We start from the raw sequence: 13,165 nt of genomic DNA on the forward strand, positions 1-13,165 counted from the left end.
GAAAAACGTGGGAGCCATTTTGCAATCCAAAAGGCATAACTCTATATTCGTAGGTCCCCAGTGGCGTGAACATGGCTGTCTTCCACTCATCACCCTCCCGCATGCGAATGAGGTTGTACGCCCCCCGCAGGTCCAACTTGGTGAACACTCTGCCCTTCCGTACCTTTGCGAGGAGGTCGTCAATTCGGGGCATGGGGAAGTCCGATGGCCTAGTCACACTGTTCAAAATCCTGTAATCCACTACGAGTCTCTTTTGGGGCGTGTCCCGCTTCTTAACAAAGAATACGGGACTGCCCCCCACTGCCCTGGACTCCCGGATGAAGCCGCGCTGCAAATTATGATCAATGAACTCCTTGAGTTCTTGCAGTTCGTCCTCTGACATGGAATACAGTTTCCCTTTAGGCAGCGCCGCCCCCGGCAGCAGGTCAATTTTGCAGTCATATGGTCTGTGAGGGGGTAGCCTGTCTGCCTCCTTCTCGCAGAAAACTTCCAAAAATTCAGCGTACTTGTGGGGAATCGCTTGCAGCGTGCCTAGCAGCAGCTGTGACTCCTCTTCCTCTCCTTCCTGCCTGGGCACGATGCAGTGTTCAGCACAAAAGGAAGAGCCGAAGGTCAGCTGCCTCTGGTACCAAGCCATCGTTGGGCTGTGCTTGTCCAGCCAACTCATGCCCAATACAATGGGCGTGTCAGATAGTTGAGTGACGTTGAAGCTGATGATTTCTCTGTGATTCCCAAGTCGCATCACCATTGGTGGCGTCTGCTTCACCACTTGCCCCCCGAGCAGCTCCCTGCCATCCACCGTGACAACCTGCAGGGGCAGTGTGGCCGGCAGCAACTGCACAGCGTGCCTGTCGACAAAGTCCTGCCCTATAAAGTCCGCATTGCTGCCTGAGTCAATGGTGATTGGCACGTCCATGGTGATTCCATTGGGCAGCTGGAGAGATGCTGTGAGCCTCACTACTGGTTTGGGCGGGAGGGGGTTCACGGGCTGTAAAATCTCTGGGGACTGCGTCACTAACACGTCTGGCTGGGCCCCAGTGCCTCTTCCTCCAGCCAGACAGCGTCGTTTCCCTGCTGTGGTCCTCCTTGCTGCGTTGCTGCAGTCACCATTGCTGAGGCTGCAGTGAGCTTGTGGGGCCTCTGGGGACACTCTTTTGCCATATGCCCTGGCTCCTCACAGACGTAACACTTCCTGTTCCCTCTAGGAGGCTTCGCTTTCACTGCTGCCGGTGCTAGGGCTCTGGTTGCTGACTGAGCCCTTGCACCTCCAACCTCCATAGGTTCGGCTCCTCCTCCTGGCGGAGGCGTGGATTGCGCCCGCGCTGCTTCTCTGGGAAGGAAGGAGGGGCCCCCGGCTGGTTCGCGCCCTCCACGCCCTTCGTCCCTGCTCCACGGACGTCCTTCCAGCCTCACCCCCACTGCCAGTGCCCTCTGAACGACCTCCTGGGTGGTTCGGGGTCTCTCCCCCCTCGCAATCTCATCTTTAATCGAGTTGTGCAGCCCCTCCCAAAAGAGGTCTCTTACAGGAGCCGAATCTCTGTCCCATTCCAGGGCACTGACCAAGGCGAAAAAGCGGGCATGATACTGCCTGACGCTGGCCCTCCCTTGTCTCAGCCCATGCACCTCCTTCCGTGCAAGATCCACGTCAATACTTGATAAAAAACACCCATCCATCGCTTTAATAAAGGCATCTGCATTCTGGAGCGCCGGATCCTTATCTCTCCATAAATTGCGTAGCCATGCTTTCGCATCCCCATGCAAATGGGACATGATGAACCCCACTCTCTCTTGTTCATCTCTAAAGTCTTTATGCAGCAGTTGCAGTGCGCACAGTACGTCGGCTCTAAAGTTGGGATACTGTTGCAGGTTCCCATCGAAGTGAGAGACCAGCCCGCCTGTCCGTCTCGCCAACCCAATTCCCTCCTGCCGGGGTGTCTGCTTTGTCAGCACGTCTAACCTGACCTGGAGATCCCTGCAGGCGGCAGCTGCTTCCTCCTCTCTCTTCCTGGATGCGAGAGCCTCGGCGTTCAGTTGTGCCACTGCGTTTCTGAGTTCCTCTATCTGCTGCTCAGCCGTCATGTCGTCTGCCGTTCGTGAGCTCGCTAGTAGGCACCTGTTTCTCTCCCCTCCTCGAGGCTGTAGATGCCCACAAGAGGGAGACGGAGCTTACTGTCAAGGCTGCTTGAAGATCCTAGCTCACGGAGGATCACGCTAGCCAGCGATCATTAAGTAAAAGTCTTTATTGAATTACAGTTTCCATTCTCACGCTGCTGCTCGCAACTCTACGCCTAGTAGCTAGGTCGGCGAAGCTCCGTCTGAGTCTCCGCCCCGTGTGCACCAACTTAATATCCTAGCCTTGCTCCACCTTTTCCGCCTGACTGTCCTCCTCTGGGTCCCTCTACCCCCCGGGGCTTCTTCCTTCCGGGATTCTTCTGACGCTGACCCGGACCCTCCTGCCTCCTTGCGCCGGGCTTTAGGACCTGGTTCCCTTTCGGGGCTGCTTACTGCGCCGCCTTCCTCTGCATTTGAACTTGGCGCGCGCGCCCAACCTTCCACTTTCCTCTTAACCGTTTCTTCGCTCCCCGATGGAGGTGTGGCCACTCCTGACTCATGCCCTCCCTCCTGTGGTGAGCTGCCAGCGCTTCCCCCCTGGCTCCCTTCCTCTTCCCTGCTTCCTGGCGGTGACGCTGGTCCCGATTTCCAGCTGCTCCCCCCTGAGTCCCCTCTGGCTCTATCTTCCTGGGGTGCCCCCCTAGACTCCCCCCTTGCCCTGGCCACTGGTGCTCCTTTCTGTGAATCCTCTGATTCACTGGAAAGACTAGGAGATCTCGGGTCGTCGTCATCACTCATCTTTTCTTCTGCCTCCTCCCCTTCGCTCTCTGTTTCCTCCCTTGCCCGTGCCTCTGCTCCTAAACCCCTGACAGGTGGTTTCAGAAAAGTTCATTTGCAAAGTGGTGAAACCCCACTGGTTTCTTTTTTTAAAGAACCCCAGGTGGGTGTCTGCATCTCAGTGAGGTTACCGTACGGAAGGGGGATAATTTTGTTTGCATTTCAATAACTACCTAATTCATGCCATATGAACCAGTATGCAAACCAAAACACAGGTGTCATCTTGTAATGTTGTGATGCAGTTCTCTAATCAGATGTGTACATTAGGGGACAGGGTGCACCAAAACACATGCATTTCTTAAGACGACATCCAAACATGTGTTAAATTATGGAAAAAATACCAGCAAACATGTGTCTATTGGTCAAATCAGCATACACACATGGGGCAAAGCACTTGGGGAGAGTGCAGAAGAGAGCTGGTGAGGGGCGTGGCCTTGGGAGAGGACGTGTGGCTTTGGGAAAGGGTCATGGGCTCCCTAGAGAGGATTGGTGGGCTTCCCCTGGGCCTGAAGTTCCCCATACCTCTCTTATGCCCCGTAAAAAGAACAACTGCCCCCTCCTGCACTACACGCTGCAGCACGGGGTGTAGTCCATGTTGTCTACTACTACGGTAATCATTGCATTCTGCACAGGGCTTTTATGACTTTATGGTGTGGCCTATAAATTTGTTTAATAAATGAATCAATATAGCCCCCTTAACACTTTCCTAAACCCTCAATGGAAAAGAAGCCTGGAAATGTTCTCATACAATTGATGTGTTTCCTGCCCTGGACTCCTTCCAGTGGAAGGGTGGGATATAAGTTGAAATAAATAATATATACCGGTAATATAATATATGCATCTCCCCCAAAAAGGATAAAATTGGATACCAATTTGTATAACGTGCATACATGAATTCATATGCAATGATGCATTTTTTTCCGCAAAAAATACAGTAATTCAAATAGAAATTGACCACAGCAGGGAAGTCACTATTGGTGACCTTTGGTATCCCTGCTCAGTTTGCTGCCCAGATCCTGCTAATAGTTTCATGGGCAACTTCAAGGCCCCCTCTGTTCTCCGTTCTTTATCATCTTCAAACCAGACTTAACTGGACAGTGCTTCAACTAGAGGGCTGTCCTTTGTAGTGCACGACACACGGGCACTCTAATTTAAGGTTACCAGATTTTTTTCAATGAATTTGGGGACACATTAATTAATTAATTACTACACGTTCGGGACATTGATGCTGCAGCGATGGCTGTAGCAGAGGGGTGGCCACTGCCTTGACCTCAACCGCCACATTTCCCCTTCCTCCAAGGCTTCTATCTCCTTTCTCCATGAGCCTGGGCACCCCCTGAGTTGTGCAGTGGGTCAGTCATGGAAGGCGGAGAAGAAAGGCTGATACGGAAGGAAGGGGGGGCAACCATCCTCCCCTCCATCGCTTCCTGAAGGGGCCCGAGGCGATGACCTCGACAGTGCCCAACTCTGCCTAGAACCCTCAGCCCCCACATCGTTACACAAGCACCACACTATACCCCTGCCTTGCTAATAAAAGGCTCTCTTTCCTATCTCTATACGGGCGAAATAAGCCCCAATCTTTTCTATGCCTTCCTCTCGCCCTATTCCTAATGTGAGTAGACCGCATCATAATGTATCCCCATTCACTATACTGAGCTCCGCTTTAGCCAATCAGAGCCATGCATTCGCCCTGCAGGAGCTAGCTCAGGGAGCTACTGCACGCCTCATTTCACTCCTGACAAGCTGCTGACGGCCCCCCACTGCGAGAACAATGGATCCGAAACCAGGGACCTCCTAAAACTGTCAAAATCCTGTTACAATGTATCCATTCTTGCTACAATATATCCGTTCTGTTTCCGATCTTGATTAACGGTACGGAATAGGTCGGAAAGCATAGAAACTTTTAGAAATTGATATAAAATCAACCGTAACTCCGATTTCCTTGCTCTTGGTGTCATTCAACTCAGCTCCCTTTGGACTCCATGATGTGACCCCTACCTCCATAATCCCCGAAGCGACAGGACACGTACACAGGAACTTCTTAATCCTGTCGGATCGCTTCGCCTAACCCTTCCTCCGGGCAATATTAGGTGGCAGACGATGCATATCTCTGGCCCATTGTCTTGCCACCACCGGTACTCAATAAATGTTTATCTATGTATATCTCTCACTCTGCATATTTCCCCCTCCCTTATCTCAAATGTTAATTAATGTAACCCCACCTTTCTTAAATATATTCATGACGTGTGAAATATATTCATGATGTAACCCGTGAAACCCAACCTTTCCATAATGTATTCATGACGTTTCTCGCACTGTATTCTGGGAGTCGGAGGGAACTTTTAAAAGTTTATGTCGCCCCATTCTCGGGGTTCAATGCCATTTTGAACCTGTTGCGCAATAAACTTTGGGTCTCCGCAGTTTGCTCCTGTGTCCGGCTGAGCTTACTTTTCCCGCTAGGACCCGCGGACTTAGTCCGACGAGCTGGGTGGCAGGACAACTCCACACCCGGAATTTTTCCGTAACAAAGGCCAAGAGTGGTGGTGGCAAGGCTCAGGCAAAGCGATGCCTCCCTTCCCATCGGAGCAGCCCCAATCCCATTCCTACTTGCATGCAAGCAGGAGGGGGCCGGGATCCCTCAGCTGGGAAAGGAGGCTTCCCCTTGCCTAACTGAGAGACCCCTGCCTCCTCCTGTGAAGCCTCCCTTCACAGCTGAGAGATCCCCGCCCCACTCCTGCTTGCACGCAAGGAGGAGTTGGGAGGCTGCCCCGATAGGCAACATGAAGCCTCCCTTCGCAGCTTAGTTGCTGGGGTCAGGGAAGGTGGAGGCAGCCCAGAAGCTGCATCTTGGAGCCCCTGCACCACCATCATACGGGGACTTCCGAGCAGCTCCTGAAGCCAGCCAGAGCCAACTGCTCCGGGCTGCTGAGACTGCTGCCGCTGTGTTTCCCGGGGACATTATATGAAATCCGGGGACATTCTGGGGATGGAATTTGTCCGGGAACTTACTCACAAATCCGGGGACTGTCCCCAGGAAACAGGGACATTTAATAGCAACAGGCAGAGAAAATTCTCCACCTACCGAATAAGAAAATAAAATAAAATAAATAAATTGTCAACCTACCGAATAAGAAAATTTATCTTCTATCTCAAAAGAGGTAGAGAAGCTTCTCTGGTAGAGGGCAGGATTTGGAGCAGGCGATGAGAGCAGAAAGCCTTGAGGCTGCATGGAAGCAATAATGTTTCCATTATATATTAAAGGTCAGAGGCTCCTGAGCAAAGGAATTACTAAGCTTTTGTGGCAGAGACAACAGGCTAGGGTTCTTTAAGAGAACCAGGATGCAGGGAGATGAGAGGAAATGATTGCATTAGTAACCCCATCTGGGCTGAGAAACCCATTAATTTTCTCTCTCTTTTGCAAGAGAGAAAGAGAGGGGAGATAGGAGCAGGTTCTGGTGGCAAGAGAAATATTTATGTTAGGAGAAGCACAGCAAGCAGCTGTGGAGCACAGACAGACCCTCCTCAGGCCGTGTGAGATTGTGGCCATGGCAGCTGAGACATGGGATCTGCCTTCCAGCCAGTTCTCCCTTTTGGCTGCCCTACTGACTTCCTGCTGGCCCTTTCAGTGGGGACACAGCAATGCATTCCTCACAGGGTGACTGAGAGCAGCGTGCCATGATGAAATGACTTTATAAGGTAGAAGAAAGCTCCTTGGGCTCTGAGCCAACCAAGCTTGGGGCCAAGTCCTGCTGTTTGCGATTCCTCTGCAAACCGTGTGAATGCTTCTGGATGGGAAGGGGTCCGGATCCTTCCCTGACTCTCAAGGAATGAAGCTGCTAAAGATCTGAGAAGAGATGAGGAGATTAGGGCTGGAGAAGTGAGAGGATCAAGGAGCTGGAGAGTTGGACTATTTCACGGAGAACCCAGCTGTCTTAGATTAAGGAGAAATTCAATTGCATTCACGTTTGAAGGTGAGCTTTCAAAATTCACACTTTCTGAAACAATATGCAAATTGGAACCCATCCATCCATCAAAATTCAGACTTCTCTCAGTTTTGCAATGAAGTTCTCCAGCCAAGAAATGTGTACAAAAATGCATATATTGCGGTAAAGTTTGCCTTGAAATGCATATATTGGTGAAAGTAGCATGCAAAAATGTGTATATTAGGGGAAATTGCAAGCACAATATTTATTAGGAGAAAGTTGGACTAAAATGTTGATGATTTTTCATGAGGCTTTTTTTTTTTTAAAAAAAGAAGCAGCAGCAGATTGGGGCTGGAAGAATGAGGAACTGAGAGAACTGAAGCTGACAGGACACTCCACGCCTAACTTAGCCAACACCTCGTTCCAATTTCTCTGCCCCTTCAGCCTCTGCATACACGACGCCTTTACAAAAAGCCATGCCCACCTTTCTATTAAGAAGCACTCTATTTGAGAGCACTGATCTCCAGCTTGGGACCTCCTAGTGCAACCGGGGCACTACCACCATGCAAGTATGTGGTAAATGATTCAGAAATTGGCCCCCAAATGCATGCTTGGGTTAAAAGTGGGTACTGGGTCTGAAAAGGTTGAAAATTACCTGTTCTAGGGCCAGAAATCGCCAGGCAATACATATTTGTGCCACATTTGCACATGCTAATTCTGCCTCTGTGAAGCTGGTGCCCTCCAAACCTTTTGGACTACAGCTCTTGTCAGTCCCAGGCAATCTGTCCACAATGGTAATTTAGAAATAATTACAATAATTTAAATGCCGCTTGCCCCATGCTGGGTCTTGTCCTCAAAGAGTGGTAGTGATCTTGCTTGCCTGGAGGATGGAGACTAGTATGTGTCTGAGCACACCCATATTCCCTACAGCATAGCACTGGTATCTGGCCCCTGCTCAGTGGGGCAAAGTGGCCCTCAGCCTGTAATATGGTCCCCACCTCAGGTCAACACCGTACAGACGGGGTCATTCCCTCAAGGTGAGGGAATGAGATGGTGGGGATTGAACTTCGTGCTTTCTGCATGCAAAGCAGAGGCTGCACTGCTGAGCTTCGTCTGCCCACCCAGTTGTGCCTCATAGGGTTTTTGCAGCCTCAGCCAACTGACCTGGCCAACTGAGGAGCAGCACAGAATTTTGCAAGTTGTATTTTAGCACAGCCCAGACAAGGCATGGTGCAGGAGGATTTGATCCCAAGGCCAATAATCCCTCTCTGGGGGTGCCCGCCACATGTGAAGGCAAGGGAGGGCAGTGTTCATGTCACACTGGAACAAAGTGATCCCAGCTGGCTCAGCTGCCACAAACACTTTGCCTGCAGAGAAGAAAACTCAAGAAGGAGAACTCAAGTAGGAGAAAAGAATGAACCAATAAATCTCAGCTTTTTGTTATTTGTTTAAAAGCACTCCATTAATGTGCAAGAAACTCTTCGGGAACTGAGCTAATGAGCTGGGATTTCTGATGCAACAGCTCCTGAAAGGTTCTATTTTAACCAAACATCACCTTGCCTTTGAGCACGTAAAGAGTACCCAGAGTCACAACAGCTTGCTCCACTCAACACATCTACATCTTTGGGCCCAGCTTTCTGTTTCTAGAGGTTAGGGGTTCCAGACAGAGTACCGTCCAGGATTAGCCATCCAAATTGGTGGCCATTGTGGGAGGGAGTTCCATGGGATAACTATGTGATACAGAGTTAAGAACTTTATTTTATCTGTCCAAAATCTTCCAGTATTCAACTTCATTGGATATCTACAAGTTCTAGTGTTATAAGAGAGGGAGAAACACCTTTCTCTGCCCACTTTTCCCATGTCGCCTCTTATTCCCCCTTTCTCTAGACTAAAAGGGCCCAAACATTGCAACCTTTCTTCATAGGGGAGTCACTCCATCCCTGTGATCATTTTGGAGGTGCTTTTCTGGGCTGAGGGATGGGGTAAACTGAACAGCGCTCGTGGGTGCTGTTCCATTCAAGCCTTTGCAGAGTTTGCAGCTCAGCATTATTTCTTCCCTGTCCTCCCCACAGGTGGCCAAAGTACTCCCTGGCCTGCTTGGGATTTGACTGAATGGCAGCAATGTACTGAGTTGGACGCCACTCCTTCACACCTCTCTAATTATCCTGCTGGTGCGGTACAAAGCTTGCATTCAGGAGGTGGGTAGCAAAAGGGGCTGTGCATGTGTCCTTCCCTCAAGCAAATCAACACAGCGCTGACATGCTGTGGTGTCAGCTCCCTTCTCAAAAGAGCCCACTGAAGTCAGGGTGAGCGGCTCCCTTCACAGCTGGTGCCCCTTCTGTCCCTCCCATTTGTTTTCCTGCAGAAGGAGAGATGGAGGGAGGGAGGGAGGGAGAAAAGGGAGTGACAGAAAAGGCCCCAGCCAAACCACAAACCTATGTTTTTCTTAGTTAGCTTTGTGAGATTCTAATTTCCTTCTTCTCCCTGCACAGGAATAAAATGGCTGCATAAAATTACCGGTAAGAGGCCTGTGTGTGTCTTATAATGCAGTTTTCCCCCCCTATTTGAACCAGTTGGACCCAACGGGAAGGATGGAGGTGGCCACCACCACCCTCACCTCCACAATGCACAGACTTAGCATAAAAGGACTCCCTCAGTCATTTTGATGGTGACATTCTAAGATGGTTGAGTAGGAGTTTGTCTTATGCATGGCAAATAATCTGTGAGGGAGCTGGGAAAGGCAACTCAATGCAGCCTGTCCATACCCTAGATGAGATGAAAATGACTACATAGGTACATAAGAACAGGCTGCTGGATCAGACCCATCCAATCCAGCATCCTGCTCTGTCAATATCCAGCCAGATGCCGGTGGGAAGCCCACAAACAGGAGTCGATCCCAAGAGCACTCTCCTCCCTGTGGCTGCCAGCAACTAGTATTCAGAAGCATTTCTGCAGAGGAAAGACACCATGACTATTAGCCATTAAAAACCTTCTCCTCCATAGAATCATAGAATTGTAGAGTTGGAAGTGAATCATTTGGTTCGGGTCATAGCCTCTGACCCTCTTTTATAGCCATCCAAGTTCGTGGATGTCACTGTTATGCACTCTGACCACTTTTCCACACTGGGGAGTGAAGGGTGATTGAAATGGCCATTTGTAAATCCAGAGAGCAGCAGTTGGTGAGCCCAGAGAACTCAGGGGTTGGGACTTTCAGGCTCAGGGTCTGAATATGCCCCCCACCCCGTCTATCAGCCTCACCCTTGAGAGCCTTTGCCCCTAGCCAGCCACACTTCCTCTTCCCAGGCCACTCCCCTGATTCACAAGCTCCTTGAGAGATTTCTGCCTGGTTGGAATGTGTCTTTGATAATGCTGGATTGAGGATAACAGAGGGGTGTGTGGATGCACATAGGAAGTTGCCAATGGTGTAGCAGTTAGTGTGTCGGACTAGAACCTGGGAGAGACAAGGGTTCAAATCCCCACTCAGCCTTGAAGCTCACTGGGTGACCTTGGAAGCCTGTCACTTCCTTTCTCAGCCTAGCCTACCTCACAGGGTTGTTGTGGGGATTAAATCAGGAGGAGAACCACATGTGCCGCCTTGAGCTCCTTGGAAAAAAAGGTGGGGTAGAGTTGCAGTAAATAAATAAAATAAATAAAGGTGGTGTTTATGTGTTGTCCTCGCCACTTTGCCTCTGCCTACCACCAGGTAGATTGACTTGCAAATTTGAACTGAACTGATTTTCTTCCACATCCCTGCCCCATTGCATTCTTATACAAAAATAAAAGGAAAAGAAAACAAAGCCTTATGTTTATTGTGAGGGTACCCCCCATACAGTTGCAATCAAAATTATTCAACCCCCATTGCAAATCAGGTTTATTATCAAAATTTACAGACTTCCAGCTGTTTGCAATGAGCAAGACAAACTAATGCAATTGAAATAGCTCAATACAACGGATGCTTCTATTTGTTCCCCCAAATTCAGCTGAAATTGCAACTTACACTGCCATGTGTAAGTGTGATTTATTAAAGGTCCCATTATGGGAAAAGGTCATGATAGAATATGTATTAATTGGAACAGAGTGGTAAGGCCCCAGGCAATGACTATATTGCCCAGTTCCCACCCGGTAGAATGCTCACCTATCAGATGTCCAGGAGATATATTTTTTAGGAGACGTCTGAAGGCAGCCCTCTATAGGGAAGCTTTTTAAGGTTTAATGTTCTACTATGTTTTTATTTATGCTGGAAGCCGCCCAGAGTGGCTGGGGCAACCCAGTCAGATGGGCCAGGTACAAAATAATAATAATAATAATAATAATAATAATAATAATAATAATAATAATTTGAATTAGCACTTTTAGCGTCTCTCGGTCCTTTTTTTCTAGAAAAATAGGTGCCGGAACTCATCGTGAAGTTGTTACATAAGTGTCACACATTTTAACAACAACAAAAAGAGGTACCCTTGAGTACCCCCTGAAAAAAAGCAGTGGCCACTTTCTTCACAGAGGTAAATAACTCAGGTAAAATGCCAACCATCTGGAAGCATGCAATTGTGGTCCCAGTCTATAAGAAGGGACAACCCACCAATCCTGGTAATGACAGGTCAGTGAGTTTGCTTTCCATAATGGGGAAATTATATGCCTACTTTCTTTGCATCAAATGGTCACCGATTATTGAATATAATAATATAATGCGAACTACTCAACATCTGGTCACTGTCATTACACAGAATCATAGAACAGTAGAGTTGGAAGGAACCTAAAGGATCATCGAGCCCAAGTGCCTGCAATGCACTCACTCTGTTGTCCAACAACCCTGCCAGGGTAAGAGAACAGAGGATGGTTTGCCTACTGAGTCCAATTTGGACTAGGGACACCTTGGCTTACAGTTTTGCAGCTGCATTTCTTACTAAGAAGATCAGGCGCATTGGCAAAAACTTCACAAACCTATGAAGGCTGGCCCAAGACATCTTCATGAGGGCAGTAGAAAGTCTAATGCTGAAGGCATTTCCTTCACCGCTTGGCTTGACAAGAGGTAAGGACATGGAAACATTCGTGACACAGCAAGGATGATCACATGTATCTTGGTCTCCTTAAAAGATCATTACAGCAACTTATTACAAATTAATAATGGGTGATCTAGGGATGGGGAATCTGTTATCTTCCAGATGTTGCTGGCTTCCACCTGTTCCAACCAGCAGGACCAAAAGTTCATTGGGGGGTGATGGGAATAGAGTCCAGTAACACTGAGAAGAAAACTCATGATCTGTCCCTGACATGAACAGATAAAGACTGATACGGTAAGTTCACATTTTGTCATATAATCTGGTTAGGATTAATAATACTGTAAACAAAAAATGTTTTTTGTCCTATCAAAATACTTAATGGCGATGGCACAAAATATTCAATTGATCCACTTTGGTTTTTCCTCAGTTTCTTATCCTCCCCCTGGTATCTTTCGTTTTCCACATCTCTGCATCAGTTTGTGATATTTTGTTTTGTTAAAAAAAATCTCATGAAAATTCATTAGTATTTTAGTGAATCCCCACCCCCCACCCCACCCCAATATTTGCATGCTCCAGCTCTGGAGGGTAGAACTTGAACCAATGGCTTCAAGCTACAAGAAAGGAGATTCTGACTAATCAGTAAACACTTTCTGACAGTAGAAGCTGTTCAACAGTGGAACAGTCTGTCTCGGAAGGTTGTGGACTCTCCTTCCTTGGAGGTTTTTAAATGGAAGCTGGATGGCCATCTTTAGCTGAGATTCCTGCATTGCAGGAGGTTGGACTAGATGACCCTTAGGGATCCCTTCCAACTCTACAATTCCATAATTCTATGGACAGATCTGTGTGTCCTGGGGCAAAGAAAGAATTTTCTGGTGCCATTCTCTCTTTCCAGAGCTCTGTTCCCTAACTAGAAAAAGCTGCTTTCAATTAGCTGGATTGAAAAGGGTAACATTTGTGGACATCTGTGCTATAGCAATGTTTAAAAAAAACAGTGATCAAACAAGCAGACATGCCAGAGTGATCCTGTCCATGCAGCTGTAAGTATTGATCTGTGGCTGCAATCTAGTGCACTCCAACTTAGGAACAAGTCCCTCGTGCTTCTGAGTTCACATGCATTGGATCACATGGTGCAATGCCCTAAATGACTCAGGAGTTAAAAAATGCACAGCAGGTTGCCTTATGCAGGGTTAGAACATCCATCCATCTTGTTCAGTTTTGTCTCTCTCCAGAGTTCCAGACAGAAGTCTACCTGAAGGTGCTAGGGACAGAACAGGGGCTTTTTTTGAATGCAAAGCAACCCGTGAGCGGCATGGCTCTTCTATGAAGAACTGAGACCTTCAGGCCCAATGTGCA

At 48.4% G+C, this 13,165-nt stretch overlaps 1 protein-coding gene across 2 annotated transcripts in view; it reads right to left on the reverse strand.

Moving 5' to 3' along the window:
• Positions 1-13,165, reverse strand: part of CSPG4 (chondroitin sulfate proteoglycan 4) — a 111,233-nt gene that overhangs the window by 59,727 nt on the left and 38,341 nt on the right. The gene's annotated exons all lie outside the window — the stretch shown is intronic.

The sequence above is a fragment of the Podarcis liolepis genome, assembly GCF_965112155.1.
Source record: "Podarcis liolepis genome assembly, chromosome: 14".
NCBI lineage: Eukaryota > Metazoa > Chordata > Lepidosauria > Squamata > Lacertidae > Podarcis > Podarcis liolepis.